General features: G+C 42.2%; 1 protein-coding gene across 16 annotated transcripts in view; it reads right to left on the bottom strand.

The window, feature by feature from the left end:
• SV2B (synaptic vesicle glycoprotein 2B) overlaps nt 1–26,976 on the bottom strand; it is a 193,716-nt gene that overhangs the window by 113,848 nt on the left and 52,892 nt on the right. Inside the window, exon 2 of one of the 16 annotated variants that reach the window (XM_070267152.1) lies at nt 10,427–10,677. The exons of 14 other annotated variants lie outside the window; for them this stretch is intronic. The gene's annotated coding sequence lies outside the window, so the exon portion shown is untranslated. Of the gene's footprint in view, nt 1–1,115; nt 1,166–10,426; nt 10,678–26,976 lie in introns of all 16 variants that reach the window. One more of the 16 variants, XM_070267178.1, reaches the window with a different exon arrangement.

Genomic DNA, 26,976 nt, shown 5'->3' with positions numbered 1-26,976 from the left:
TAGAGGAAGATGGGCATGGATGTTAGCTCAGGGCCAGGCTTCCTCAGCAAAAAGAAAAAAAAGGAAAAAAAAATGAAGAGGACTGGCAGTAGGTAGCTCAGGGTTAATCTTCCTCAAAAAAAAAAAAAGAAGCCATTAGATCATGAGAATAATAAGAAAGACAACCTGCAATATTTGATGGGTCATAAAAGCAAGAGCTTTCAAACTGATTTTGTTTTTCAAAAAGTCTCTAAATAACTTGCACTATTCAAACCACACATTCATAGTCAAAGTAAAAGTCATCCTTCTGGCTTCCAAATTCTCTGGACTCAAGAGGTTAAAGCACGAACTCAACTATTAGACGTCTTCCTGGGATCTATCTTGGCCTCTGTAGAAGGCAGGTTGTAGAGTTCTAATTCCGTCACTTAGTTCCTCTGAAATTCTTCCTTATAAAATAAAGTGAGCATAGAAAAACCTATTGATAAAATAAAATAATTAAATAAAAGCCAATAGATAGTCTTAATATAATACTATGTTAAGCTTTCAGCCCCAAATTTCTTAGTAATTCATATTTGGATATTTCAGGAGTACAATATAGCTTCATTATTATTGCTATTTTGTTTATTACGGCATATTATGGTTTTAAATTACATCCAAATGTAGTGACTCACAGCTGGTTTAACTTTCAATTATGCGGTCCAGTTCGTCTTCAAAAGCTCTAAGCACCAAAACATCAGGCTTAAAAGAAATATATTCAGTGTTTTGTGAAAATGGAAAACCACAAATCCCAAGTGCTGCTTCATGGTAAATGAATATAGAAAACTATTAAATTAGTTATAATTTACACTCAATAAAAATTATACAAATCCACTTATCTTTGCAGGAAGGAGAAATTTTTATTTGTTGCCACAATAAAAAAAATCAAATTATTTCAAGATTATCACTATTTTTCTAGATATCAAAGCAGTATTTCATAGGTTATCCTACAAGCCACAAGAAGCTTTACTTTAAATACTGTGAAGTATTTTTAAATATTGGATTATATGTTAAAATGAGGTGTCTTCCAGAAAACAAACCCAGGGCCACTTATTTCATAAGCGGTAGCAGCTTTCAGCACATTGGACAGTGACACTTACCCGCTGTTTTCTGACGCTGGCGAGCAAGCTGGTCGGAATGCCCTCCTATTCTGGTGTCAAGTAAAACATTATTGATTAAATGTGAGACTCTGGAATTCATCTTTTACTGAGAAACATTTAAAAGCATTATAGAATTCATTTTATCCATGCAATAAATCTACTGAGAAATGAGAAAGAAGAATCCACTTGCAAAGATGGAGAAATATTTCCTCAAGCAGTCACACTAGATAAATTAGTCACCTCCAACAAGACGCCACAAAATGCAATGCCAGGAGTATTTTTTTCTAATGCAGTGTTCACGCATCCAACGATGGATGCCTATGAAATGTTAATGCCTGTCAGTTTTTCTTAAAAGAATGCCTTGTGCATGACTCAGGACTTGTCCTGTGCTCATTATAAGAATGGAGCATGTTCAAACAATCATCTCTTTCTGGTGCAAAACAAATGTGTACTTTTAAATGAGAAACAAGTCCCAAAAATAAATCTCTTGTATTTGGTTGATATACCATGCTTCCACGTTAATTGCCTAAGAAAGACTTGAGTCTTCTCATATTTTTTAAAGTTCATTAAGCATCTAGGATCTCTTCATATTTCTATAATGCTAACAATAACCCTAACCCTAACCCTAACCCTAACCCCCAACCCTGACCCTGACCATGACCCTGACTCCATTCAATAATTCTGCTGTAATTATCTCCTCTTAAAAATTGGAAACCTCATGGGGCTGGCCCAGTGGTGTAGTGGTCAAGTTCATGCACTCCACTTCAGTGGTCCAGGGTTCTCAGGTTCAGATCCTGGGCACAGACCTACACAGCACTCATCAGGTCATGCCATGGCGGCGTCCCACATACAAAATAGAGGAATATTGGCATAGATGTTAGCTCAGGGTCAATCTCCCTCACAAAAAAATATACATATATTGGAAAACAGTCTCAGAGAGTGAAGCAATTTGCTAAATGACACACAGCACATAAATTGTGGAGCTGGGCTTTGAAACTAGCTTTGATCAAGTCCATGTACAATGTTTGTTTATTTATCCTGATGCTGCTCCACTCTGATATATTTTACAAATAATTTTTGCTCAGTGATTTTTCTCACTTATAGTCAAACATAAAGAAATAAATTTAAACTGTATCATTAGTTCTAGTTAAATAAAAGAAAACACGCTTTTGACAGTAAGCTGCCAAATAGGTCTCCAGAGGACTTAGAGTTACTAGCTTTGGGTGTAAAAGAAATCAGCCTCAGCCTTCTTTCATTCCATGTCTCACTAATAGATATCCAAATTGGCCAGGGTATATCTTATTAGGAGAAAGTAAGTAGGCAATTCCATGCCAACACTCACACTCTTGTTCAAAGAAGAAAAATGCCGCAGTATAATAATCCCTTATAAAGACTCCTCCTGTTTATGATGATGAAGATACAAGAGAAAAGGAGCAGGGATCCAGAGACAGCCTCAGACAGGCAGAAGCTCACCTTAGGAGGGGTCTGGTTACACCCCATTGGGGTGTAAGGACACACTGATGTTAAAGCACTGGTCAACCTCATTAGAGGGGTGTGGAGGTGATGAATGTGGGATTTGGAGTCAGGCCACAGGGACAGGAGGTTGGGCAAGCTGCTTTACCCCCCTGAGTTTTAAGTTCCTTCATCTGGAAAAAGGAGATAATGAAATCTACCTCGCAGAGTATTGTCAGAGTTCAATGAGTTACTGAGCGTAGGCTAAGGGATGAACAAATGCTAGCCATTATCATCATCTGAATTACCGTCATATCACTTTTCCAGTTCAGCAATTTGACCTTTGGAAATTGTCAGTACTATTTTCCCCAGGAACCCGCAAACGACACTGACCTATGGGTGTGAAGGGCAGAAACACCTTCATTCCATTCCTCTTATTCCCATAGGATTTGCTGGGGAAAACTACAGTATCTTCTAATATAGCTCTGAGCTTTGGACCAACAAAACCAGGACACTTCTCATCAGTGTGCCAGAGACAGCTGCCTACCTTACAGGATAAGCAACGTCCACTGACTGTTTAAATGGAAGGAAAGAAAACATCATCCATATCACGTCAAAATAACTACATGCAAAAACCCAAATAGATGCAAACAGACCAAAGGTGGAAAAAACACCAGAAATATGCTACACATCTTTGCGAATTAGAAATCAAAATAAATCTGATTTTGAAGAGGTTAATTTTTTCTTAAATATCTTTTAGCTGATATTCGACTAGATGAACAGAACATCTGTTTCAGAGGAAAGTTTCAGCGACAGGATGGAATAATTTCCAATATCATATCTCTTTAAATATGAAAGTAACTTTTATAAATATTTATCTTATTTGAAGTAGATTCCTAACAATTTTATTACACTAACATTAATAGGCCAAGTATATATGTACATTCTCTTCTGTACATTTATGCAAAACAGTCTTAGAACTTTTAACACATGATGGTGTTAGAGTTTTTAAGCAAACATTTGAGGAGATGAAGGTAATTGCTTCTGACTGCTTGAATTCTGAATAAAGTGCTGAAGGTCAGATAGATAAGTTGGATGCCAACGATAAAATGAAACATATGGCTTCGAACTAACAGATAAGTCATGAGTAGGCACTTTTCAAGCTCACAAACGAAGAAGCAGCTGACAAGCAATGGAAAAAAACAAGCTAAAGAAGAAAGAAATTGGGGAATAGAAAGTCCTGGGGTGATGAATCAGAAGGCAGTATAGGCTCCAAGAGCAGGACCTTGGAGAGTTTAAGAGAAAGGGACATTTTAGAGAGCATTACCAAAGCCAAAATTTTCCCCAAGAAATAACTGTCACCTATTCATCAACTCACACCATCTGACATGCCCTCAAGGAATTAACAGGTAGCATTTACTGAAAAGTTACTATGTGCCAATCATCGTGCTAAGCACTTTACAAGCATTCACTAATCCTCTGAGGTGGGAACCACTATCATCTCCATTTTTTAGATGAGAAAACTAAAGCTCTCAGAAATTACATGACTTGCCTAAGGACGTGTAGCAAATCAACAGTGGTACCCAGGTATGAGCCAGGAAATGTGACTCGGAGCCCACGCTCTTAATACAAAACTGTACTTCTGTATATATGATGGAGTAAACTGCTGGAAAGTTAAAAAATTTTTCATACAGGCAACCTAATGAAATGAAAAAGAAAGAATTCCGTATGCAGCCCCTCTTCCTTCAATAGTAAAATCTCATTATATGATGATCCATTCAAATTCTCCCCAAGCCGTACCTAGGTTAGAACTGACATCACAGGAGAGTCCATGGACCTTGGGGATAAGAATTCCACGGCATCGGGGACTTTCTTATGCTAGGTAGTGCTTTCTTCCTTTCCTTTTAATACATACAAATGAACACTACTTCTTACCATTCTAAAGCATTCTCTAAAAGTTTTATTCCAGCTTATTATCTTTAAATAATGACTCACCCCATTAACCAATTCGATAAACAACGGATAAATGGAATAATCAGTTTGAGATAAAGTACGGATAAATGGAATAATCAGTTTGACGACGATGATGAGGCTGTCACTTCTCTAAGTAAAGGGATTGTCACATGTTACTTCTTCCCTGTGGGAGTCATGGCTGAACCTGTACTGGCGATTTGTAAAGTAATGTAACAAACTTCATAGCATCTGGTCTCTTAGAACCAGGAAGATTTTAGTTCAAGCTGTATTGTATGTCTCTGCAATCTATATCTGGAGATAGATGAATAGATGATAGATAGATAGATAGATGGATAGATAGATAGATAGACAGACAGACACATGTATGTATATTTACATTATAGGCATTTTCTTAAAGAGCTTAAGTCTAAAAGACAAGGAGAGAAAATAAACTCTTGGAATATTGCACTTTATTCTTTCATTTTCAAATATTTAGACATTTCAAATGTAAGATTGTCTAGACCACGTTATCACTGGACTTCTGATAAAAAACTGCATTCAAATTAAAAACATACTGACGCTTCAAAATTAATTCAAGGAGGAGAAACAGGCTTGTAAGAAACAGAAGAGGGATGTTTTTGCTATGATTAATTTAAAGCAAGTTTCAGTTCAAGCGGGAAATACTTTCCTTTTCAGAACCACTCAAGGCCTGATGTGTGACCACCCATCTAACCGTCACTGTGGTGGAGCGCCTGCTTGCTCCGGGCTTGCACTAAATTTAGTGCCTTGCCTTGTGGCTGGCACTTAGCAAGTCCTCAATTAATATTTGTTGAATGCATGCATACATGAATAATTGAATAAAAAGTATCTGAAAAACCTCAAAATCTGAAAGTTTCTATTTCAAGAGTCTGAAACAAGATTATGAACCTGAATATAGTTCCTAAGATGATGATAGTACTGATGATAATCTTCAGGCCACGTGCATGAACTTGATTCCCCTGGAGGCCACTCCACTTTGGTTACTCTGAGCCGCCACACTAAGCCGTAAGCCCAGGCAGCCACCGACCACAAGGGCATTTAAGATGGGTCAGCATTGAGTCACAGCTGGATGAAACAATTTCAAGTGCCTGTTCTCATGGTGAAGGTCAGGCACACCTCTTTGGATCCTTCATTTCAAGAACTTCATCTAAATTTTCTTGTCCCTACCACCTTCAAAATTGCCCTTTGCCAAAAGAAAAAGATCTACAATTCTGCTAGACATCAGTTAACCACAAATGAACCTCAAAGGCACGTAAACTGTCAAGCTTGGAAACTGTCAGAGAATTGTCATCCATCTGCATACCCAGTGGCTCTAAGATTTGTGCCACCACTTCACGTTTACTTGTTCAACAACCTCTATTGAGCACCCACTGTGTGCCAGCTACCATGACAAGTCTGGAGAGACTTGCTACAGATCCCACCCTCATGGAGTACACCTTCTAGGGAAGAGATAGACACTACACAGACATACAATCCTATAAAAGCAAAGGAGAAAGCATCATTTGGAGTAACTAATATGAGGACTTAACCTAGTCTGGGATCAAGAAAGACTTTCCTGAGGACGTGGCCTTTGAGTTGAGAGCTGAAAAATGAAAATTAGTTAAAAAATAACTATGATGGGGCCGGCCCCATGGCTGAGTGGTTAAGTTTGCGCGGACCGCTGTGGGCAGCCCGGGATTTCGTCAGTTCGAATCCTGGGCGCGGACATGGCACCGCTCATGGAGCCACGCTGAGGTGGTGTCCCACATACCACAACTGGAAGGACCCACAACTAAGAACACACAACTGTGTACCTGGGGGCTTTGGGGAGAAAAAGGAAAAAAAAATTAAAATTAAAAAAACAGCTATGATCACCACCAAGTAACCCCAATTGCATACAAATTGGGGGTAAATGTGGGGAAAGTTGACCTTCACTTGAATTACTCAGATGCTTCAATCTGATTTTCTGTTTTGAACTATTGAAGCATCAAGTGGAGAATCAAAGCAATTGACCAAACAATCAGGCAGAAAATATTTTTCCCTTAATTATAGGGACACTTATGCAAAGTAGTTAGATAGGAACTGTGTAGATGGTGGCTTGGGTTCTCCACCTCAGTTGGTGAGCTTACATCCAGCTTAAGATTTATGACTTGTTATAGGTCAAAACTTGGAGGCATATTTCTCTAAAGCTCGCCACATACCATGGTAGATTTCATCACAGGTTACTTCTTTGCTTGTAAGATGGCCTCTAGCCTTCCCCAGATACTCAGTTCTACCGTTGAATAGGTTTTATTGGACTTCACAGTCATTTTGCTATGCAATTGCCCAGGCATTCATCTAAATGACAAAGGAAATGAAAACCCCAGTCCCAGAGCTGTGTGAATGTCAATGAGCACAGATCAAAGAAGTAAACAAGCCAGATCCACATTCACTTGCCGATTAACAGGAAAACAGAGGGGGAGGAAACTGACTATTTGCCAAGGACAGGATGGAACGCAAATTGAATTTTCCTCCTGGCCTTTGAAAATGTTGACATTTTCATCTGCTCATCATTTCCACATGTCTTATTTTCACAATTTTCTTAACACCCTAAATAACTGCCTGAGGCCAAAAGGATAAATGCAATATCATCAGGCCTTATTTAATTGCTGGTCTTATTAAGAAGATAGTGTATCCATACCTTCATCTTTTATGAAGTGTTGAGAATACTTAACATTCATAACATTGTGAACTCATTATGCATGAGAGAGACTTGAAGAATAAATGTCTCATTTATCTCTGTAGCCCCAGAATCTAGCACAGACCTGTCACAAATTCCCATTAAACAGAGCCTCCTAAAACCCCTGAGCATGAAAGTGACTTGCCAAAGTACCCGTCATCAGCAGGAAAGATAATTCAGCAAGTGGAAATTCATGGTTTCTGGAGTCAGACAGATGAGAGCTTGAATTCTGACCTCTGTTTTCTAGCCACACAACCCTGAGCACATGGCTTAAATTTTTTAAACCTGAGAATTCTCATGTATCAACTGGAGATAATTATCACCCTTATTATGGGGATAAGGTAAAAAGCAAATCAGATCATAATATGCACATAAAATGCCAGCACTTACAAGGAAAAAAGGAAATGTTTGTTCTCTTTCCTTTATTTAAAACACCCAGTAGATCAGCTTGTGACATATCAGAGATACGGAATTTTTATTTTTCTTTTACTAGTAGGGGAAAGGCGGGATGGGGGAGTAGACCATATTACATTTGCTATGACAAATATTTTGTTGTAAAGTTGCTCTTTTCCAGACTTGCTTCATTTATGCCAGAAGAGCGCACTATATATTGACGTGTCTGAAACATGCTCCCTACAGTGACATAGCTACGGGGCTAATGGAGAGGACTCCATGCATCCACGCTCTGAGAAACCCTCTCCGTCATCGTTCTCACCTCCTCTGATGCAATGAACACAAAGAACGACATGGTCATCCACCTCCCCTTGCCATCTCTTTTATGAACTACAGGACGGAAAGTTCTCCCCCACTTCCAGATCAAGATGGCGGGCTCTAAGCTCACCTTCACTCTGCTCAGTGTCTACAACTCAAGCTGAATCCTACCCTGGAGACACCGGTAGGCTCAGAATGCTTGATGCCGAGAGACTGGCCCATCCAGGAGCATCCTGAACCATCTTTTAATGAGCTACATAGAAATGTCACAAATTTGGAGAGCTATTTTAGAAAAAGCTTTTCTTCCATTATCATTGCAGTAAGATTCCATTTGCCCCATGAAGTAAAATGCCCACCATGGGCTGCTCCCTAAGGAATAAACTGCCGGAGCTAGCCAGCAGCTTTATGCATGCTGGATCTCATCAAGGAAGAAAACGATTTAATGAGGGGACAAAGGAAGATACGATGGGATAGTGCAGGGTACTTAAACTGTTGAAAGAATGTGATGTTTGCCTTTAAATCAAGTCTCTTTTCTCCCTAAGCTAAGTGATAACACAGCATTCAACCTTCCATTTCCAGCCAGCAATGGAACTAAAATGTACAGAGTACCTACTACGCACTGTCAGACGGTTTATGTAACTGTCACATGCAGAACTCTCACACTAGTAATTGCAAAGTCTAATGATGAACCCCAACGAAGCATAAAGAACTTAACAACTTGCCTAAAGCCACGAAGATAGTCAGTGAAGCTGAGATGCAAAGCCAAGTTCTTTCTCTCTCAAGTCAAGATTCCTTAACCACAGAACCTTCTATTTTCAGGCTCTAGTGCACTTCATTGGCCATTTGCTCAAATCAGAACTGGAGTTGCTCAAGGCTGTATCTCTCCAGTGATCCAGTGGCTCTTTAGGAATCTGTTTAGGGTAAACCCCATCAGACAAGTCCTCAAAGGCCCCATGCAATCAGTGCACTAAGCTGGTAAATGATGGGGGGAAATCATTGAGCATGTTTTCTCACATAGACACTGGCTGGCTTGATTTGAGGACCATCACAGTAGTTCTCAACATACAATGAAACCAAGATCCCAAGGACGAAATGGAAATCCTCCGATGGGTAAGATAAAGGCAAACCCACATCAAAGTACTGAAAAGATGACCAGAGGAAGAGACGTGCATGTTAGAGACATGGCAAGATCTGAGAAAGACACAAAGAATGGTCCTTCTGCCCAACATTTTCCCCAGCCGGTTTGCACGATGACTGATTCTGTTGTTGGAAATATTCACCTGTGCATACCTGCATTTCCTCCGTGGGGCTTCCTGTTAAAAAACTTTCAGTCATTTGGAACAGACTAGGAACATTTCTCCCAGGTTGGAGCTGGACAGTCAGTTAGGAAGGTCATGAGGGTGTGGACACAGGATGGGTAAGTTTGGATGGACTGGGGACAAAGAGGTGGCCTGGAAGGACTTTGAGGACAGGGCAGCCACGGGTGGGCTACTCCACTGGGGAAGAAGAATCACAAAACCACCACAGGAGAGCCTTTGCACAGAACAACCCAGAAGACAGTGCTCCTGGTTTGGCTTCAACTGGAAACTGAAGCTTTTCAATGATCTGGTAGGTTCAGACGTGCTTAAGTCCCTCCAGCGGCGTCCAATGCAGTCAGAATCTAATTCAAGCTTCTTGGCTTGGTTGGCACACACTTGCCTGACCAAGCCCCTGCCAATGCCACAACCCCGGCCTCTCTCTGCTCCAGCCACAGCAGCTCCCTTCTGCTCTTCAAACGCGCCAAGCTCTCGCCCTCCTCAAGGCCTGCTCACTGGCTGTTCTCTCTTCCTGGAATGCCTCTCCTGTGGTCTTTGCACGCCTGGCTCCTTCTTGACACCCAGGCTTTAGTTCAAATGTACCCACTCCCCATGACCCCAACCAAAAGTCCCACCTTTCCTCCAAAAATAATATGCCCTAGCATGTCGTTCCTTTCATAGTAGTTATCACAATATGTATCATCTTGGTGTTACCTGTCCACATGTTGACTGTCTGCACTTCTCCACTAGAAAAAAACACCCCTTTGAGGTGGGCTCTTACTCATCTCAGCATATTTGATGGGCAATAAAAATAATAGCAATACTTATATAACCTTTATTATGAGCTAGATACTATCTTTAGTACTCTACATATATTAACCCACTTAATCCTTTGGGGTGGGAACTATTTTTTTGTCCTCATTATCTTACAGATATGAAACCAAGGTACAGAGAGGTTAAGTAACTTGCCCAAAGTCACACAGCTAGTAAGGATCAGAGCTGGGAACCCCTAAAGACCGTCTCTAGAGTCCAAACTCTTAACTGCTCTGCTCTCCGGCATCTATTTGTTGGAGGGAGGACAGAAGACTTCTTGGAAGGAGGCACAAAAGAGAAGCTGTGGGACTCTTGTTTACATCAGCCTGCCCCTATCCAGACCCTCCTACCTGCTCATGCCTCCCCTCCTTCCCCTCTGTTCTGAAGATCCCAAGGGCCTCAAGAAGACGAAGGACTCAGTGCAGACGGAAATGCTCCAGAGGGGAGAAGGCAGGCTTGCTCGGTGTGACCTGGAGAGGGTGAGCAGCATCTTCTACTCCTTTGTGGCACTCGTGCCCAGCACAGCGCCTGGCACATAAGAAGTCTTGAAAGGAAGAGAGGGAGGAAGTTTCCTCACTGGGAAGGGCTGAGATGAGTTTTCCTAGAAGAAAGAACAGAACAGCACACGCAAATATCTGGGCCTGTGGGGGTGGGGTATGACAAAGGTAGGGAAAGCTGTGTGGCTACAGCGTAAGGGACAGGAAAGCAGAGCACGAAGAGAAGAGGCTGGAAAGAGGCTGTGGCTGGGCAGAGAGGAGCTCCGAGCCACCAAGGAGCGAGTCTGGGCTTTTCTCTGCTCCTAATTCCTTTTATTTTTTTGGAAGCGTGATTTACATACAATACATTGCACCAATGTTAATGATGTAACATTAGTGCACAGTTTGTTTCATGAGTGTTGACGTTTGACCACCACTACAATCGTGATCATCAATATTTCTATCGTCCAAGAAAGTTTTCTCACCACCGAAGATTTTTAAGCAAAAGAGTGATACAATCAGATTGGTGTTTCAGAAAGATGATTCTGCAGCTGGCACGGAGAGAAGGTGGATCAAGGAGAAAATGATGTCCTCAGTCGTCTCAGTTTTTGATCCATGGAGCAAGAAAGATTCGTAAACAGCCGACCACTTTAAAACTCCTCTGGAACATTGTTAATTCACAGACTTTGCTAAAAAGCCAAAAGAAAAGAGAGCGCTAAACGATGGAAGTGGTCTGTATGGGTTAAGCACAGGGTCTTTCGGAAGAGCAAGAGTTTGCGCCCGATCGATAAAGCTGCAGCAATCCATACGCATCACGAGGAGCGATGATGACCATTTTAGCTGGATCTGCGTGTTTTATGACTACGGGCACAGCCTGAGTCCCATTCCAACCAAATGCTCTGAGAAAATTAGCTGCCAACATGACACACGACCCGAACCAGCAGACCAGGCGAGGATAGAGTGTCTGACATCCACTGCAGTCTATTGCACGGGGCTAGGCTGCTGTCGGAGTTACTGCAGTGGCAGGAAGGCAGCCCGGCCTAGAAGATCAAGACAATATATGCCACCAGCCCAGTACTCCTACCAGCTCGAAAGACCAAACTCCCAAACTCTCTGTGCTCAGAAATAAGGATAGGAAGTTATTTCTGTGAAGCACTTACTATGTGCTTTACATAAAAGCTTATTTAATTATCTTAACCCTACTGTATTAGGTGAGTACTATTCTCATCTCAATTTTAGAGGAGATGAAACTGGGGCACAGAAAGGTCTAGCTACCTGTCCAAGATCACACAGCAGAGCCATGATTCAAACCCAGGAAGCCCTGTTCCAGAGACCACAATCCACATGCTTCCCTGCCTTTCCACAGCATAGCGGTTAAGAGCACAAGTTTCAGAGGCGGACAGATTGAGAACCAAATTCCGGTTCTGCCACTAACCAGCTGCATGACCTTGAACTTAACCTCTCTTGGCTTCAGTTTTCTAATCCACAAAAAGGGCAGAGTTGTGAAGATTCAAATGCGTAAGAGCGCCAGACCCACAGAGAGCCCACAATGAAGAGCGGACGTCACAGCGTTTGTCTGGGAGCTCACAAACCTCTTTATTCCAAGATGCATGCATATTATTCAGGCTTCACTGTCAACTAGCCGCCAAAAACCCCTGAATACTAAAGAACTTTGTTGGTTTTAATCAAAGCCTTATTATCCCATTAGATCAGAAAAACTCCCCCAGAAGCATTTACTCATTTGACAAACATCAAGTCCTTACTCAGTGCCAAGCACGGTTCTGGTCCTGAAAACATGATGGTGAACCCAGGAGGAAAGTCCTTGACCCCACAGGCAGGGACGGTTAGATTTTTTTTAAATGTGTTTTTAATCAAGTTTGTGTAATGTTCTTTTTAGTTTTAAAAAACTCTCACAAAAAAACATGTTTACCTCTAATAAGGCTACACAGGTAATCTAAAAAGAAAAAAGTCAAATGCCTATCTTTTGTCTGGAATAATACCCACCCCATGTACCACGGCAGCAGTCTCCTGAGAAATCTACTTAATTAATCAAGGTTCTTTCTGGTGGTCAAACTCTTTGAAGACGTGGACCTAGGGAAACTAATTAAATTAGAGTAATTTTTAAAAATTAACCTTTGATGATTAAAGCAAAAAACACTGGGCTAAAACAAATCATTGGATGTGCCCTAACACCCCTTCAACAATATGAAAGGAACTGATTCTCCTCAGTCAAATTTAACAATTTCTCTTTCAGTCTCATTTTCACTATTGATTTTCCCTGTGAAAACAATGGATATGTTAAAGGAGAGGAAAACTCCAGGCTGGAATGTGACCTGCCGGTGAATGAATGAATGACTGCTTCTTTCTCTTGCTCAGCTCAAATGCAACCTCCTCAGAGAATCCGCCGACCATCCTAACTAAAGTAGCCCACACCCCCCAGGTCTACCCATCACCCTATCCTATTTCTCCATATCACTTGTCCCCACCTGACATGATCTCATTCGTTTCTCAGTTCCTTGCTTCTTGTCTGTCTCTCACACATGAGAAGGTATGTTCCACGGGGCTGGGATCCCGTCTGCCTTTCCGCACTGTATCCCAGCAGCCAGAATGCTGCCTGGTGCACATATCTGTTGAGTGAACAGATGAAGAGCAGAACTGGTGCATTCCTTTGAAAGGATCTCTCCCCTCAGCCGCAGCAAGGAAAGCTAAATTCTCCTTAAATAAACGGTAAAGCAGTATGGGGGGGTGTGGGAGGTCTTGCATTCATTCATTCACTGAACAGAAATTTATTAAGCACCTACGATGGACCAGGACCCGGGCTAAGTGCTGGGTGCATGTAGGAGAGTGAAATAGACGTAGTCCAGATTCTTAAAGAAGACATTATTGCATAAGCCCAAGCCTGGAACAGCAAAGTACACACTGATGGGGCTACCTCCAAGATATATGATGTATGTGAAGCCCTTAGCATGGGTCCTGGAACTTAGTAAGCACTCAGGAACTGATGAGGAAGAAGAGGAGGGTAACCATGATAATGATTTTGATGATTACTACTTTATATGCAGAGAGATAAAGTAACCTCCCACAGACATCAAATGAGCGATAAGCATTTACTGGGGTCATTTCAAAAGTATCAATAACCTTCCCCTGGACCAACTAGGAGAATTCAGTATCAGTTCTTTCTGCAGATAAGAAGAATCACCACAGCCAGGACTGGTGATGTATTTCACTGTCTTATCTACAGCCACAGCCATGCCATCATTTATATTATTAGTAATCTACCTAGGACTTCACTTCTGGGGAAGATGGAATGAGTACACTCTGCTCTCTCTCCCACTGATTACAGCTAAAATCTCTGAACCAAATAGATAAAGCAACCGTACGAGGATTCTAAAAAGGAAATAATAGCAGGTGTGCTGGGGAGAAAACTCAAAACTCAGAGAACAACCAATACAGCAGTGAATTTCCTGGTTTAATTTTTTAACTCTCATTTCTCCACCTTAGACTCCAGGGTGGCTCAAATCCCAGAATGCCACAGCAAGCACAGATAGAAAAAATCTCCAAGAGAAACTTTCTTTTTCTGGCCAGAAGACTGGAAATGGGGGCCCCTGGGAGACAGAGGGTGTTCAGTGATCCCCATCTTTTTTCTTCCTTTTCTCTCTGCTGGCCCTGTCCTGAGTAAGCCCAGAGATGAACCTGCACTTCTATAGCAATCGCACCTCTGTTGGCCACACACGCACAGAAAACTCTGAGCGAAAATCCTGCTCCTTGACCAGAGGAATGGGCCTCTTTGGTGTGAAGAGTGTGAGTGGAATCTTGTTATTTTTCTCTCTCTCTTTATCTCACTGCTTCACCCTATGGTGGACCCATTCACGCAAAGTGAGGGACTGTGCAGGGAAACTAACACTCAAGATTTCTAGCCAGAGGACCCAGAAAAGGGGATCCAGAAGCCAGAGAGTATGAGGGCATCACAAACTGGAAGGGCTGGTAAAAGCTATCCTCTAAATCTGAACATGAAATCCCAGGCTCACTTGCAAGCCACCCAAGCGTAGAATTAACCCAAAGCAGCATAGCAAAAACTCTGACAAATGAACGACAGGATAGACCATCTCCCAGATCCCAGATCAGTCCCTCAGTGGGCAGACCCAAATAGCACTACAAAGGCTCTGAAAACAGACATCGGAACCCAAGCCTACAGAATGTGGGACTTGCGATCTGAATCTTACAGAATTGACTACCCACTTAAAAAAAAAAAATCAAACGAAACTCCACAACATTCTCCAGAGAATTTTAACAGGACCCAAAGTCTCATAACAATATTCAATATGTACAGGATGCAATCTATGGTAGCATGAATAACAGCCCCTCAAATATGTCCATGTTGTAATTCCCAGAAACTATAAATATGTTATCTTATATGGTAAAAGAGATTTTGCAAATGTGATGGAGTTAAGGATCCTGAGATGGGATTATCCTGGATTCTTTGGGTGGGCTCAATGTAATCACAACGGTCCTTATACAAGAGGAGCAGGAAGATAAGGATCAGACAAAAAAGAGATGTGATGATAAAACCAGAGGTTGAAGTGATGCATTATGAAGATGGAGAAAGGGGCCACAAGCCAAGGAATATAAGAACTTCTAGAAGATAGAAAAGATAAGAAATGTATTCTCCCTCGAAGCCTCCAGAAGGAACAAAGACCTGCCAACACCTTAATTTTGGAATTTTGACCTCCAGGACTATAAGGCAATAAATCTGTGTTGTTTTAAACCATTAAAACATGGTAATTTGTTATATCAGTAATAGAAAACTGATGCACAACTTAAAGTTACTCAACAAAAACCCAGGAAAACCTGATTAACTCTCAAGGAAAAGACAACAGATGCCAACCCTGAGGTGACCCAGATGTTGAGATTATCAAAGACTTTAACACAACTACTGTAACCATGTTCCATGAAGTAAAGTCAAACACTCTTTAAAGGGATGAAAAGAGAAATTTACAGCAGAAAAATAGAAACTACAAAGAACCAAGTAGAAATTTTAGAACTGAAAAATATAATAACTGAAATTTAAAATTCCCTAAAGGGGTTCAACAGAAGAATGACGACTCGAGAAAGAGTCAACGAACTTGAAGATAGATCAATAGAAATTATCTAATCTGAATAATAGAGGAAAAAAATTTTTTTTAAAAATTAACAGAGTTTCAGGGACATGTGGGACAACATCAAAAGTTCTAAAATCCATCACTGAAGTCCCAGAAGTCCCAAAAGGAGAGGAGCAAGAGACCGATGTAGAAAAAAAATATTTGAACAAATAATGGCTGAATACTTTCCAAATTTTTAGGACATAAATTTACAGATTCGAGAAATTCAGTGAACGTTAAATAGGATAAGCTCAAAGAAAACCATGAGCAGACACATCATAATCATAATCTGAGAACCAAAGATAGATAGATGATAGATACATACATACATACATACATACATAGATATACACACAGATAGATGGATGGATGGATGGATGGAAGGAAGGAAGGAAGCAAGGAAGGAAGGAAGGAAGAAAAGAACTGCTTTGCTTGGAGAGTGGTGAGGAGTGCTACAGGAGAAAGAAATACCTGGATTACTAGAATTTTTGAGATACTCTTGCTGTTCCTCCTGCCCTCAGATGCCCTTGTGTTGCTCTCCACATCAGCTCCAACCTTTACCAGTTTACGTGTCCCATTTTTTTCAAGGTCACTTATTTCCTTATTAGAATCTTACCTAGAACCATTTTTGCAAGGCTTCCATTATGTTCTAACCCCTTTCTTATCATTTTCTTTACCATAAAACCTTTGTTCAAAGCAGAGCCGTCACCAGTTGTGCAGTTTTTAAGCATCCCTCATCCTGGGTGCCTCACTACCCGTTACAGGAACATGATCTCTCACTGTCTTTCCACACCTTCCCTTTGTAGGGAAAAGTTTTGCCTCCCAGGTCCATTCTGGGCATTGCATCTTTTACAATCCACTTGTTTGTCTGATTCTTTCCTGCTTCATCATTCCTTCATTTGCATAATTTAAGTAAATTCCTTGCTAATTCTGTGCCCACTAAATATACTAAACGCATAAACTCTGTCCACAGCCATAGACAGAATCCTTTCCTTTAGGAGGCTTCTCCCCCTAAATTCGTCTAATATTACCTTTGAAGGGAACAGCATCATGCCTTGGGTTACGAGCAGAAAAATAATGAGAGACAGTGTGACCTGAAGATGGACCACTTTCCTCCCTCAGATGTGTCTACTGCAGTGATGTCTGGGACCTTAAGCGTTCAAATGAGTCCTTAGGGTGTGCATTCTTTTACTTTAAATACTAAAAACCGTAAAAAGATAAGTATCCATAATTTCATAATTTTTAAAATGTAAAAACATAAAGAAAAAGTAAAATTGCCCTCTGCCCCATCCAATCCCACTCTCAGAAATAACCACCGTGAACAGTGAGCCCTTGAATGCTCTTGAATGGCTCTCCACTGTCCAGCTCCATATAAATCTATGCCTATATATATGTAAACATATCCATCCGTACAGATAAACATAAACCTCTTTAATGGATTCATGCTCAATCTTTTGATCTAGGAGTAGCTTTCTCATTTGCAGGCTATCATTGTGGTAAGCAGCATTCTAAGATGGCCCCAAATATTCCTGGACCCCAGTGTACATACACCTTCTCCCATTATTCAATCAAACATGAATCTAGGCATTACTGTGAAGGAATTTTGCAGATATAATTGGGCCGCAAATCAGTTCACCTTAAGATAGGGAGATTAACCAGGTGCACCTGACCTAATCAGATGAACTCTTTTAATCTGAGTCTAGAGGTCAGAAAGGAAGTCCGAGATTCAAATCATGAGGGGGATTTGACTTGCTATTCTGGCTTAAAGATGGAAGGGAAACATGACAAAGAATGCCGATGTCTCCGGGAGCTGAGAGCAGTCCCTTGTTGACAACCAGCAAGGAAAGAGGGACCTCAGTCCTACAGCCACAATGAGCTGCATTCTGCCAACCAGAGAATCAAGTTGGAAGTTGATTTTTCCCCAGTTTCCAGATGAGAACTCAGTCCAGCCGATATCTCAATTTCAGCCTTGTGAGCACAGAACCCAGCCATATGGACTTCTGAGTGTTATTTTAAGCTCCTAAATTTGTGGTAATGTGTCACACAGCAATAGAAAACTACACAATAATATACAGCTTTCCAAGTCAATATAGATAAGTGTTTTACTTATTTTAAGGTTGTATAACATTATATTGTGTTCATATTATTTTGATATAGCAAAACATGTTCAAACATATCTCTATTTATAAAATTCACCCAGTTCCCATTTCTTGTTATTTTCAAGTAACATATCAACAAACATCCTAATGCATTTGTATTGACATATCTGTGCTATTTTTTTCTGGAAAACAGATTGAAAGAAGAATTATTTTACCAAAGGCACACACATTTTCCATTTTAATAGCTATTATCCAGTTAATCTCCAAAAATGTTGAACTGATTTACACTCCTAACAACAGATTGTCCATTTCCTCACACCCTCACAGATAATACTAAGTATTATCAAATGCTATAAATTTTGCCAGTCAATAAGTTTTAAATTTTCATTTCCATGGCTACCTAAGCAAATTTTCTCATTTTATTGTCCATTCATACTAGGGTCATCTGTGAATTTGCTAACTTGAGATTAGATTGTTTGCCTCTTCTAATTTTTATAAGGTTTTATATAATAGAAGGATTCACTCTTTGTTTTTTACAAATGATGCAAATACTTTCTCCAAGTCTGTTATTTGCATGTTTACATTTTAAATGTGTCTTTCCCTATGAATTTTGTTAATTTTTATGTTATCAAGTGTCGATTTTTCTAAATGGCTTTTCTTTTTCATGACTTGCTTAAGAAAGCCTTCCCCATTACAAGGTTATAAACAATATTTTCCAACATGCTACTCCAATTTTTTTTATTTCATATTTTTCCTTTTTTACCCTTAACATTTTTAATAGCTTTATTGAGGATAATTTACCAAAAAAATCATCCATTTCAACTCTACAGCTTGATAACTTGTACTGAACTTACGCAAGTGTGCAACCATTGCCACAATCCAGTACTGGGACACACTCACCACCCTACAACTGTCCTTCACACTTGTTTTCAGTCAATCCTTGCTCCCCTTCTGGCCCCAGGAAACCACTGATCTCTACAGATGTTGCCTTTTCTGGAAATTTCATATAAATGGAATCACACAAGAGGTAGTATTTTGTGCTTGACTTCTTTCAGCTAGCCTAAGGTTTTTGCGGTTAATCTAGGTTCTGTGTGTATCAGTAGTTGTCCTTTTTTTGCTGACTAGTGGTCCATTGCACAAATAAACCACATTTAACCATTCACCAGTTGATGGCCATTTAGATTGTTTCCAGTTGAGGGCTACTCTTAGATTCCACATTAAATTTATTTTGATTATAAAGTTTGATGTAGGAATCTATTTTTTTCTAAATGGGTAATAATCCTTCCACCACTATTTAATGAATAATATTAACCTCACTGATTTGAACTACTACATTTATCACACATTAACGTCCCATTTATCCCTGAATCGATTTCTAGATTCCCTCTTCCAGTCCACTGATTGTTTTCATCATAGTAGCTTCATGCTCTATTTTAATTCTAGTAGGGTAAGCACCCTCCAGCTATTTTTCTTTTTCAACGTCTTCTTAACCATTTCCATACATTTACTATGTGATTTGTAATTTAAGATACATTTTTCAGCTCCCTACCTCTTCAAAAAGATAACATTATGATTCATATCACAATTGTTTGAAATGTTTATATTGATTTTAGAACGATTTTTATCTTTATGATATTAATCTTCCATCCAAGAACATGGCATATCCCTTCATTTATTGCTTTGATGAAATTTACATCCTTCTGAAAAGCTTAGAATTTTCTTTATATTGCCATTACATTTCTTATTTAATTTGTCCTTAAGTATTTTATAGCTTTGTCACTAATTTTTATTCCATTTTGTTTTCTAAATCATTTTTGATACTGGAAAAAGGAAAACTTATTTTTGCACATTCACCCTAGTTCCAGCTAAATTCTCTTATTAGTTATAACAGTTTTTCAGGCTCTTAGAATTGCTCTATATAAAGTGCTATCAGAAGTATGTAATGATAACTTTATCCTTTTCTTTCAATGCTTAAATCACTTATCTTTATTTTTGTGTTCCATCAATTAGAACCTTCAAAATTTTGTTGAATGATAGCAGTGTTAACAAGTACCCCTGCCTTATTCGAAACTTGAATGGAAATGTTTTATACCATTCATTATAGTGCTTACTGTTGATTTTTAATAAGTGTATCTTCTTTATGAAGTTTTCTTCTATTCTTACTTCACTTAATGCTTTGTCAGAAATGGTTGCTGAATATTAGCAAAGGCTGTTCTGTTATTTATTGACTTAGCCATACGAATTTTCTAATTTGTTAATGCAATTATTCGGCTAGATAGATTTCCCAACGTTGAGTCATCATGGCATACTTATAATACCCCCTGTCAGTAGGGCAGAGCTTCGTTGTGTAGGCAGATAATCTGAATAACTAGACATTTTATTTTCAACCCTACCTCCAAATATCCAGTAAATCATTTGGATTTCTTTGTGCAGCTAGGACTTCTCAATCTATAACTAGATATGCACTTGAGGGAAATAATTCTGTATGAAAGATAACTTCATTGATTGCATTTTCTGCCTCTTCAATTTTGGTGCAAATGGAGTCTATGCTTCTCTTTTGAGAAAATAATAATAGGTCTGTAGGATAAAACAGGATGAAACTTCTAAATACTCTCAGAGTTGTTGCCACTTTCCTTCTCAAACAAAAGTCAGAAACAACGAACTTTCATAGCACGCTTTACCAATTGTGTAATTCCATGCTTGCATATTACGGATTAACTCTGAACTTCCACTGGACCACAAGCTCATGAGGGGCAGACATCTCATCTCTTTTACTCACCATTGTATCTCATAGGCTGGCTCTGTAGGTGCTCAAAAAATATCTATTGAATCAACAAAGTTTTTAAAATCTATCTAAAAAGGAGAAGTCAATTCATATAATTCCAAGAAAAGTATTCTGAGTTAATTTTCCACCCTTTCTATCTACAATGTCAAAAGTAATTTAAAAAAAAAAAAAAAAAACGCTGTATTTTTGAGTTGCTAAGTGTTCAACATGCACAAGCGCCAAAAAGAAAATTCTAACATGGGCTCTGAGTCTGCCAGTCACGGGTAGTGGCTGAGGGTCTCCCAGATGCAAGATCATTTGTCCAGATCACAGAGGAAAAAGATGGAACATTACATCCAAAAGCTGAGCACAGTCCTGCTACAAAGTCCAGACACAGGGAAGCTGAGCAGCAGGGCTGAGAAGCTGAGGTGGTGGGGAGGATGGCAAAGCAGCATGGAGTCTACGGGATAAAGCAGCTGAGCCTTCTGAAGCAGCCAAGAAGCTCCAGGCTATTTACTCAGCCTCGCCCTGCCTGGCCACCCATCTCCCAAGCCCAACCTGTCTGTTATCCTCCTCTCCCTTGCTCTTCATGTTGAATCAGTCAGTGAACCTATCAGCTGTATCTCTGCTGATGGAACGAAGCCACTCCTCTCAATCCAGCTGGCTTCTGCCTTTAAGGGACCTCACTTCATGTCTCTCCTGCGCCGCCACAGCCAGGGCTGCCAAGAGCCTATAGGGCACCTTTGATGGCATTTGCAAAAGGGCCAACTAGTTTGAAAAGGTGCCCCTCTAAGCTGACTCAGCCCTATGTGGCTTAGAGCCTGGAGATCTCTGAGGGAGGGAGGGAAGGAAGGAAGGAAGGAACGAAGGGAGGGAGGGAGGGAGGGTGGGAAGGAAGGAAAGAAGGAAGGGAAGGAGGGAGGGAGGAGCAAGGGAGGGAAGGAAGGAAAGGAGGGAAGGAAGGAAGGGAGGAAGGGAGAAAGGAAAGGAGGGAGGGAAGGAAGCAAGGGAGGGAGGAAGAAAAGAAGAAAGGGGGAGGAGGACAAAATTTAAAAAGAAAAGATTTTCATTTAAAATTTTAAAAGAAAAGAAAACAAGCCACATTTCTCCAGCCCTTAATCAGCCCCCCACTCACCCACCCAGCCAGGCACTCTGTGCAGGTCACTAACTACAAACCCGCACTATGTGCCCTATCTACACCAGCATCCTAACTGGTCTCTCCCCTTCCAGGCCCATTCCCCGCTAATCCTTCCCTCCACAAAGGATGTCTCCGCAAAGGAAAGCTGACCACACATTGCCCCACTCAGATCATTCAGAGGTTCCCCATCACCCACAGAATAAGGTTCGGACTCCCAAGCATGACAAGCAAGGCCCTATCTGCTATTCCCTGAACCCACCGGGTTCTCTTCCAACATGCTCTGTCTCAGCTGTCTTTATCTGGATAACTCTTATTTAACCTTGGGCCTCAACTCAGGTATCATTTCCCCAGGGAAGCTTTCTTTTTCTCTTTTGTTTTTTTGGGGGTTTTTTTGCTGAGGATGATTCACCCCGAGCTAACATTTGTCTGTTGCCAATCTTCCTTTTTTTGCTTGAGGAAGATTGTCCCTGAGCTGACATCTGTGCCAACCTTCCTCTATTTTGTATGTGGGTCACAGCCACAGCATGGCCACCAATGAGTGGTGCAGGTCTGCACCTGAGAACTGAACCCGGGCCGCCAAAGCAGAGAGCACTGAACTTAACCACTAGGTCACAGGGCAGGCCCCCCCCCCCACCCCCGCAGGAAGCTTTCTCTGGTGCTCCCAGGTTGGGCTGCATCTCCCACTTCTCTGTTCCCAAAGATCCCAGTGCTTCCTGCTGTCCCATCTCTTTCTACCCCTTTGGGGACCTCAGAGTTGGCAAGCCCTTGCAATTCCACTAGCCAGGATTAGAGAGTTAAATTTAGATTAAGAGAGTTAAGTAACTTGCCCAAGGTCATACAACTAGGAAGGGGAAGAAGAGGTACTCAAACCACATGTCCCTGACCCCAGCTCCACGCTTTTAACCACAAAGTCATCATATCTAATCAGAAAGGCACATGGTCAAGTTCTCTTTATGTTTTTAAGCTATATTAGGTAGGCTACAGAGAGTGTCCATGAAACCTAAAGGGACTTCTTAAGAAAAGTGGCCCAAGTTGGGTCTTTTCTGAATCCACAGTTAAGGCTCCCACCATGAATGTTAAGTAAAGCCAACACGCTCCGCTGACCACAGCCATCTGGAGCAGGGATCGACAATGCCTGTGCCAGAGGCCAGCACATCTCGGGTGGACATGACAGGTCAACCGCCTCTGTGGAAGTCTGGTGTAAAACTCTGTCCAGTGGGAGCATTCCATATGGGACAATGACAAACTAAACAAATCAGAGCCTGTCTTGGGAAACATTAAGCAGCATGCGCGCACAGAAACTGAACCAGGATGTAAGGCCCAACCTAGGCCCAGAATAAAGGAAAGTCATTGATCCACATCCATCTGACTACACCGTGGTGTGAGAGCATCCTAGAATCCCAGCAGGTCTGACCTGGACCAGGCAGAGAGACCATGGAGTCCAACCTCCACCTTCCATGGGTAAGGAAACGGAGGGCCAGAGATGGAAGCTGACTCATCCAAGGGCACACAGAGGTCAGAAGCAGAATGCGATTCAACCAAATCCTCAGAATCCAAGACCCGTGCTCCCACGTGCACTCCCAGAACTGGACAGATTTAGGAGATCAGAGAGGACACTCCAGGTGGAGTAAAGAAAGCACCCGGTCTGTTGAGGACACACAGAGTACTTGGAGGCACACACAGGGGACAAGGTAGATGGGGCCCAGGTGGTGGAGGACACTGAACACCAGCCTGATGAACTTGTTCTTCCTCCTACAAGCAGAGAGATGGGAGCGTGGACTCTCCATCCAGACTCCCGGGTCAAACCCTGGCTCTCCCACTTACGGCTCTCTGACCTGGCACAAGTTAAACCCTCTAGGTCTCAGTTCACTCCTCTCCAAAATGGGGATGACAATATCATCTCCAGCGCAGTGTTGTTGTGAGGAATAAATGAGCTAGAATACGCAAAGCGCTTAGAACACCACCCAGCATACTGTAAGCATCGAAAAGTGTTTACTTTATTATTTTTGATCAAGAGCAAGTCGTGAAGAAAACTATGTTTTTAGATTGTTACTCTGGCCAAAATTATCCTGGAGCCAGAGAGCGATGACGGAAGTGTTAAGATCTCCTCTTGTGTGGGAGGAGAAGAGAGAGAAGAGAAGAAAAAAGGGAGCAGGACGGCTGGGTCTCCCATGGGCAATCTAGAACACCTCTTCTGATTTCATGCCTCTTTTCCAGAAACCTACAGAGACAAGGTAACACAGAAACCATTTATTCTCTGTGCATCTAGTGATTTTATGCCCAGTTCTTCCAGAACAGGGATGGTAACGGGAAAAGGAGAAAATCTTCTGTGAATCCTACTCTCATTTCCAAGCTCAGCTCCCCCGCCCGTAACCCGCCCTCCTGACTTCGGTGTTTAATATGCACAGGGCCTTGACATGCCCTCACGGTGGCCTGACTGACCCTACAGCTGGGGACCAGGACAGTGAGAGAGAGCCCTGGGCAGCAAGCAATGGGCTTGCACCTGCACCTGTTTACCTGAGGTTTTAATTTCCAGTGCTTTATGAAAACACAAGCATCACAATTAGCTGCCCACATAAAGGAGGCAGGGAGCTCTCCACAAGGCCACGTGGCTCATGGGGGGGCCGGGGGGGCGGGGTTCATGCCCAAGAACAATGGGATGAGAGGACATTACACCTGGAGGTTTTCCAGGCAGTGTTAGAGGCAGTGATACTGAGCTCCTCTGGGATTCTGGTTGTCATCTGGCTTGATGATGAGTCTCCATCTCTCTGACTTTGCCTTAGCCTAGAGATTTCTGGGAAGGAATGAGAGCATGTCCCTGTGTGTTTAAGCCAGGCCAATGACCATCAAGGCTGGACAGTCCAGACACATTAGCAGCTGTCTCTCCTGTCCATCTTCCCATCGCTAACCTGCTCTCATTCTGCTGCGGTTTCTCCCATCACCTTGCCTTTGCCTTCAGCTACTGGTTCCCACTCTGCTCCAGCCATTTTGTTCAGAGTTTGGGTTGATTTTTCTGAGCTTCGATTGGTCTGATGCTTAGACACTCCTGCCTACCCCCAACTCCAGGGCTCATATAGCTTCTGGTGTCTTGTGTAGTGTCCCCTGCCGCGAGTGCATCCCAGAGGATTAAAATCCCAGCAGGCACCATGCTGGCCCCCAAGAAGGATCATTAGGTAAAGGGAGGCTATGCCTGCCACCCTGGTGGCCAGCAGAGTCACACTTCTCTAGCACCGGAAATCCCCGAGTCTCTCGTCAGCCTTTTCTAGGTGCATAAACCCATCAAGTGACTTCACACAACAGAAGCCATGTCCAAGAAGTCCTGAGTGGTCACTCTGGGGCTTTCATTCCACTCCAGGGAAGGAAGGATGGCTATTTGTACCCTTTCCCTACAATCTGAGAGAGAGAATGCAAGTTTACTGGGGCCTCGCCTTTCCTTAGTCCCTTGGGCATTGCTGCCAAGTTCATCTCTCCCAGCCCCAGCCTGGAGTGACCTGGAGATCCCCCAAGACACGAACATAACACTTCCCCATTCCTTGTTTTCCACTTGACCTTCCTGCTTCTCTCCAACCAAACCCCTGTATTTGAAATTCATGTCTGTATGGGCTCAGCAGAATAGCAGTTTCTGAGCCCATCATTTCTTGGAAAGAGGCAAGATAGCGTTCACAGTGAATGTGAGTCTTCAGAGTGGCCACATGGGTTTAGAGAACTGCTTAGAATGCATGAGATTCCACTGAGTCCAGACGACAGTTTTAACTGTCTAGAACAATGACCACCACACAATATCAAAAAATTCCATCCTTCCAGTTTGTCAGATGGCACAGATTATTTTAAGCCCCCTCTTCAGATTAAATGCAATTCAGCTTGATGAGGTTTCTTCCCATTTCATAAAGGCTATTGTGAGGGAGAAGGGCATCCTCCTGGAACAGGCAGTGGAGGGAAAAATCAGTCCCCAGCCCTGACCCTTAGGTCTTAAGAAGTACACTCAGCCATTAGACCTCAGGCCCCATGCCCTGACCCCAGGCAGAAAGCTATGTCCTGCATCCAGGGATCCAGAAGAGTCCAAAGAACATAGAAGGAATGCTGATCACAGCTCCGGATCTAGAGGAACAATGACTATAATTAGCTTCATCTGCCCGTCAAGCAAGGAATGTCTCTGAAACCATGTGCTGATGACCAGGCAGAGAGGCTGGCAGAGAGCTGGGATGGAAGTGCTGTGTGAGTACCACATCCGCCTGCAGTTAGTGCTCACTGGCAGTGACTTCAGCACTGGGGTCTGGGGCCTGGGACACCAGCGCTCTGCTCTTGACCCTCCAGGAAGGGATTCTGTTTTTCACATCTCTTCCTCCTCCCCTGCTTGCTACCCCTCCTACCTTAATCACGCCCTTCCCTCTCCCCTGTCTGGCTCCAGGGCTCCTGCCTTCTTCTTTCGGTGGCTTTTCTTGGAAGGTGGGGGCTGGGAGGAGGGTGGCAGGTGGGTGGGAAGAATCAGAGTCCCGAGGATGGGTGTGAAACAACACTTGAGGATATTATGGCACATTGAGGACAGGTAACTCATGAGTAACACGTGATCAACAATAACCACAGAATGCTGGCACCTCACTCCACTTGGTCACCCCCATCCTGCTGCTGGCGCCTGCCCGAAGACCCATGCTCTTGGATCAGAGGTCTGAGTTTCCTAGAGCTGCCATAGCAAATAACTACGAACCAGGTGGATTAAAACAACAGAAATTTATTATCTCAGTTCTGAAGCCTGGACGTCCAAAATAGAGATTTTGACAGGACTGTGCCCTCTCAGAAGGCTCCAGGGAAGAATCCTTCCTTGCCTCTCCTAAATTCTACCATCTGCTGGCATTTCTGGGCGTCCCTTGACTTGCAGCTGCATCACTCCAATTTCTGCCTCCATCATCACATGGCCATCTTGCCTCTGTGTGTGTCTCTGTGTTCAAATTTCCCTCTCTTAAAAGGACACCAGTCATCGGCTTAGGGTCCACCCTAATCCAGGCTGACCTCATCTTAACTTGATTACACAGACCCTATTTCCAAATAAGGTCACATTCACAGATACTGGGGCTCAGGACTTGAACACATCTTCTTAGGGGACAAAGCTCAACCCACAACAGGAAAATAAGGACAGACACCGAGAGCACTAATCTGACTGCACACAGCCAAGTGGGGTCTAGGACTCGGTCTGTCCTGTCCCTGCCTGCTCCTTCCAGCACAGTTTGCCTCTCTAGTACTCAACTTCTGTCGCTTGATTCCAGTATCTCCAGGACCCCATGCCCTGA

The sequence above is a fragment of the Equus caballus genome, chromosome 1 (assembly GCF_041296265.1).
Source record: "Equus caballus isolate H_3958 breed thoroughbred chromosome 1, TB-T2T, whole genome shotgun sequence".
NCBI lineage: Eukaryota > Metazoa > Chordata > Mammalia > Perissodactyla > Equidae > Equus > Equus caballus.
The sequence above is the reverse complement of the archived record's forward strand: the minus strand, read 5'-3'. Positions and strand labels throughout refer to the sequence as shown.